The sequence below is a fragment of the Panthera tigris genome, chromosome B4 (assembly GCF_018350195.1).
Source record: "Panthera tigris isolate Pti1 chromosome B4, P.tigris_Pti1_mat1.1, whole genome shotgun sequence".
NCBI classification, from domain to species: domain Eukaryota; kingdom Metazoa; phylum Chordata; class Mammalia; order Carnivora; family Felidae; genus Panthera; species Panthera tigris.
The window spans coordinates 66,213,953-66,220,113 of NC_056666.1; the positions used below are offsets into that span (position 1 = coordinate 66,213,953).

The 6,161-nt window shown below is 41.7% G+C and overlaps 1 pseudogene; it reads right to left on the minus strand.

Moving 5' to 3' along the window:
• Positions 1-1,165: 1,165 nt before the first annotated feature.
• On the minus strand, positions 1,166-1,642 carry LOC107180431 (annotated as a pseudogene).
• Positions 1,643-6,161: the final 4,519 nt, after the last annotated feature.

Below are 6,161 nucleotides of genomic sequence, written 5' to 3' on the forward strand. Positions count from 1 at the left end.
ATGCAAAGATCATTTACTTAGCCATCTAAATCAGAAATCTAAGTCATCCTATACTCCTTTTTCTTTCACAGCTGTTCCTACTGGTCACCAAATCTTGCCAATTCCTCGAAATATCCCTTAGCGTCATCCCTGCTACCTTTGCTTTAGTTTAGCTCCTCAATTTCTATTTCAAAAGCCTCATTATTACTTTTCTTGATTCTATCCTATCCTTTTTCAATTTATTCTACTTATTATTTCCAGAACAATCCTTTTATTTTTTTAAGTTTATTTATTTTGAGAGAGAGAGAGAGCGCACAAGTGGGGGAGGGCAGAGAGAGAGAGAGACAGAATCCCTAGCAGGCTCCACACCATCAGTACAGATCCCATCTTGGGGCTCAAACTCACAAACTGTGAAATCATGACATGAGCCAAGATCAAGAGTTGGAGGTTTAACTGACTAAGTCATCCAGTACCCCTAGAATAATCCCTTTAGAAACCAAAACTGATCAGCTACTCTATTAAGATTTCACATGACACCCCTTTCACTCCCCTGCAAAGATCAGAAACCAGAGACCAATCCAGTTAATGTTCAGTTTGGACCACTTATTTGTTAAGTAAATTTGAACTTGTTTCCAACATTAAAATGAGAATATTTTGTGTACAAATTTAAATTTATGGCTCAGCTTGAAAAATCCAAATCTCTGGTAACACTGGACACAAATTTCCACATTCAGTAACCACATGGAGCTGAATGCCACCTACTTCCCATTGAATGGTGATGTCCTGGATCCCAGGCCACCACAGTCCACCACCGCTCACATCACTCACACAGGGTATGTGACTGGCTCTGCTGGCCGAAAATGTAAACTTCAAATACCTTAACGCGACATATAAAACCATCTGGATATGCTTCTTCAGGTGACCTTTCTAGAATCCCCCTTCCAGATGCCCCTCGCCTTCTGAGGCCCATCTCCCACCTACCTCACACTGTATAATCCTGACAATATATCTGCAGTTCTCTAAACACACCATGGTTTCTGGTTTTCCTCCAGTTAAATACACTGTTCCCTCTTTCAGGAATGCCCTCCTGCCTCTTTACACTCCTACTCATCCATCCAAAAACAGACAGATCCTTTTTTTTTATGGTGAAAAAATTTAAATTCAGATTTAGCCAGCTGGACTCAGTTTAGATGATCCCAATTTTGTTGGCAACATCCAAGGCATCATAGTCAGGAGCCAGTCAAACATACGCCTTCTTTTCTCCATCGGGCCTGACCAGAGTGTTGACCTTGGCCATGTCAACGTCACAGAGCTTCTTCACAGCCTGTTTGATCAGGTGCTTGTTGGCCTTGACATCCACAATGAAGACAAATGTATTGTTGTCTTCTATTTTCTTCTTGGCTGACTCGGTAGTCAGGGGGAACTTGATGATGTCATAGTGGTCAAACTTGTTTCTCCTGAGGGCGTTCTCTCGAGGATATTTGGGCTGCCTTCGAAGACGCAGTGTCTTGGGCCATCGGAATGTAGGTAACTTGCATATCTTCTTTTTTTGTGTGATTGTGGATGCCTTTCAGCACCACTGTCTGACCTTCAAAGCAAGGGGTAGGGGCTTCCTTCGTCACCTTCAGTACCATCTTCATGAAAGACAGATCTTGATGGGCCTGCAGACTCACTCCTCCCCCTTCAGATAGATTAACAGAGAGCTGTCTCAGGGGGTCTGGGTTAACATACAAAAAAGTCTGGAAAACAAGAGCTGTTAGGCCTCTGAGGCTCCCCTTTCTAACAATATCATTTGCTCACCCATTGTTACATAGTCGCAGGCATGTCCTCCATTCCTCTGACCCTACAGGGTTGGAACCTCTTTAAACTGGAACATAAGCCATCATGTATGCATCCTAGCACTGGACTAAACTACCGGTCAGTGAGAGAGCAGAAGATTGTGCTTTACCGCACAAACAATTCTCTGCTTGTAAGTTTTCCCGTAGTAACCCCTTTAAAGTATCTGCTTCACACAGTGCTGAAGGTATGCGTCCATGGTCCCGTGGCACAATACCTTCAATTTCCTACCCAAGGCTTCCTTGATTTATAAAGCTTTTCCTGCCTTCCCCCAGGAAGACTCAGATTCTTCGTTTAGATCCTCTTGCCACCGTGCTCATTCTTACTTCCCCCCAACACTTAGAAGATTTATCAACTTACTGCAATTCTTGGTGTGACTTCCTACTTTATTCATTTTTCCAATACCACACCAGGCAAAGGTAGAAGCTCAGTAAACATCCACATGAATTAACTGAATAATATCAACGGAGTCACTTTGATAACTTACAGCAGTTATTCACAAGACAAAGGAATGAGTCTTTCCATCTAACTTAGTACATACTGAAATAAATGACATTAGGTTCCATTTTTCTTCATTTCTTAGTATATTTATTTTTATTCTTTACAAAACAGTCTCATGGAATTGTTTTGAAGATTAATTTCAACAAAATGCCTACAAGGTACCCAGCAAAGAGTGGGTGCTGAAGAAAAGTACACTATGTCAGGGAGGCAGTATTTGAGGTGGTTGAACACAAATGCTTTTGAATTCTAATTCAAGATTCTAATCCTGGTGCAGAAACAGGGCATAGCACAGAGCAGGCACTGAGTGTTTGTTGAACGAGTGAATGAATGCGCCAGTGAATGAGCAAATTCTGGTTCTGCACATTATTCTTGGGTTGCCCCCAAGCCTTCGCACTCACTGTTCTCTGCACCTAAAACAATCCCCAGGTGACTTCCTGAGGACACTGTTCAAAATGGTCTTCTTGAGAGGCCTTCTCAGAAAACCTAGATGAAATGGAACCTTCGTACTTGCCTTCTTCTTCCTCTACTTTGCCCTCTGATCTCCCACTATCCTCAACACTGTACACTTAGCTCTTCTCCAGCTCAAATTTAAGCTCAAGAGCACAGGAACTCTGTCTGCCTTGTTTGCTTTTGTATCTCCACCCAGAACAGTGTCTGCATGAATGAATTTTGAAGACACTTGGCTCGACTCCTCTTCCTCATTTGTAAAGTAATGGGGTGGAATAAATGTACTAATGCCTTCTAGATGAAACTTGATATCATCCATTTCTCCCAGGTCTTTGCCCATTGAACAGCAAAGAGCTGTGTTGTTTTATGACTAAAATTCAAAATCTGTGCTGCTGGATAAAGTTGGTAAAGGGTCCCCCACTTCGGGTCCATACTTAAAAGCCTCTTCCACAGAGCCACTCTGAGCTGTCCAGATGGTAGCTCAATCCTACAGTAGGAATAGATTTGTGTTTTCATAGAATTTAAAATTTTATAGCTGTGATGATTCTAAAAGCTTACCTGGACGAACTGACTCATTTTACATGGTATAGACTGTGGAGACCAGAGGGGACAACTGACTTAGTCAAGATTACACACTTGGTGGCAGAGCCAGGAACACACACACACACACACACACACACACACACACACACACACAATTTTAGGATCCTAACCCACACCCATTATAGTAAGTGACGGTCCTCTATCATTAAAAGCGTACCACCAGCATCCAAATATCTACCCCCAATTCTGAAATCATTTTTCTACCATATCACCGGGATTGCTCCTCAATCTTGCTTTATAAAGGCTATGCCCATTAATATTATCCCAGTGGAAATATCATTTCATTCTTCCAGCAGCTGAATCTCTCATAACAAGCTAAGGTGGAATTAGTGACAGACAGAGCCCGAAGCCATTAAGAGTATGAGTTCTTCAGAAGCAATTTTCCCCTGTCCTCTGTTGTAGTATAAATCTGTTTCTTGTGGTTTCATGGGACCCATAACTCTTCTCAAATCTGAGTCCTAAGGCTACTAGACAGGAGCTTCACGAATTATGAATTTTCAGAGTCTTAAGACAGCTATTCGATTTAACCAACAGTGGCAACTGATTTAATCAAGCAGTCACTCTGGTTTAAAAGACTCTGTAGCTCTGCAGATGCTATTTAACCTTCCCTGCTCTGTGTTCTGCTGGAATTTGGCTTCAAATCCACCCTAATGACCATGGGCAGTCAGAATTAATCAGTTCTTCCTACTCACACCCACTGCAAGTCCAAAAAAAGAATGACAAATTTTCTTAACCACAGTCACTAACATTGTAGAAGACATCACTGCCCTCTGGTGGAAATACTAAAATCTATTCCTGAGAATTTTGCCAAAAGTTTATCAAGCAAAAAATCTGACTCCCTAGAAATGTGCAAGTTAAAAGGTCATGGGATCTGGGGACTGTATTATTATCTTACATCATTTTCTTCTCCCTAATCTCTCAACCCCTGGTTCAAATAGCCTCAGGCACCTAGAATTCCTCATCAGATGTCTTCAGGATAGTAACCCTGAAAGGCTGAAATTTCTCAGTTAATATGGGCTTAGACAAAACACCAGTGGTCACTTTAGGACAAGACCAAAGTTTATATTCATAAACTAAAATTAACACACTATTAACATTTTATGGGGAGCTCTAATTCATGAATCTACAAAGAGCTGGCTTCTGCACAAATTCAGCCAATTTGCAAAACACCTGTTAGTTCTTTCCTGAGAGCCTCAGGGCACTTTTTCCCCTCTGCCAAGTGGACATTGTAAAAAAAAGTAGAAGAACCACTTTCACAGAAGAAGCCTCCTCCAATGACTCTGATAGGACTCCTTTAAACTTCAAGAATTATTTTTTTAGGCCTGTGGATGTCCATCCTGGCTGCTCAACAGAATCATCTGGAGAGTTTGTTGTTGTTATTGCTTAATACAGATTCCCAGGCACCACCCATACTTACTGAGTCAGGATTTCAGAGAATGGAGAATCAAACTTTTCATGAGTGAGTGAAGTCTCTAAGTAAACCTTAAACTTCTGAGCACAGTATTTCTTTTGTATTTCTTACATAACTGATGACGTGAAAATTAACTCCCTTTTCTGTTTCCTAATCGCTACGGCTTTCATTCATACGTCTCCATCCTCTTGTGCCTGGGCTATTGCGATGGATATAGTGTCTTATGGGAACAGATATACTTCCCATCCATCTTCTCCTCTGCTTTCAGAGTGATATTTCTTTTTTTTTTCTATTTATTTTATTTTATTTATTTTATTCTTTTTCCAATATATGAAATTTATTGTCAAATTGGTTTCCATACAACACCCAGTGCTCATCCCAAAAGGTGCCCTCCTCAATACCCATCACCCACCCTCCCCTCCCTCCCACCCCCCATCAACCCTCAGTTTGTTCTCAGTTTTTAACAGTCTCTTATGCTTTGGCTCTCTCCCACTCTAACCTCTTTTTTTTTTTTTTCCTTCCCCTCCCCCATGGGTTTCTGTTAAGTTTCTGAGGATCCACATAAGAGTGAAACCATATGGTATCTGTCTTTCTCTGTATGGCTTATTTCACTTAGCATCACACTCTCCAGTTCCATCCACGTTGCTGCAAAAGGCCATATTTCATTCTTTCTCATTGCCACGTAGTACTCCATTGTGTATATAAACCACAATTTCTTTATCCATTCATCAGTTGATGGACATGTAGGGTCTTTCCATAATTTGGCTATTGTTGAGAGTGCTGCTATAAACATTGGGGTACAAGTGCCCCTATGCATCAGCACTCCTGTATCCCTTGGGTAAATTCCTAGCAGTGCTATTGCTGGGTCATAGGTTAGGTCTAGTTTTAATTTTCTGAGGAACCTCCACACTGCTTTCCAGAGTGGCTGCACCAATGTGCATTCCCACCAACAGTGCAAGAGGGTTCCCGTTTCTCCACATCCTCTCCAGCATCTATAGTCTCCTGATTTGTTCATTTTGGCCATCAGAGTGATATTTCTAGACACCAGTTAGATCCTACTACTCCCCAGCATATAACCTTTTGTTGGCTCTTTCACTAGGCATGATGAAATTCTTGTTTCCTGGCATGATATGCAAAAGCTAGGCTTCAACCATGACCAATGACTTACGGCTCCTTGGAGCACACTGCATGGTGTCAAGTCTCTTGGCTTTGGCCTCAGGCTCTGCTTGGACTGCCCTTCCCCAGCCCTACCCCTCTCTGTAGCATTAGCATTTATAATGTTTCAAGACTCTCGAGATCCCCTCTTTTATGAATCATTTCTCTGGCACCCCACCTCGGCCCAGGTAGAATTGGCTATCAAACCTATAATGCTTTACTATATTTT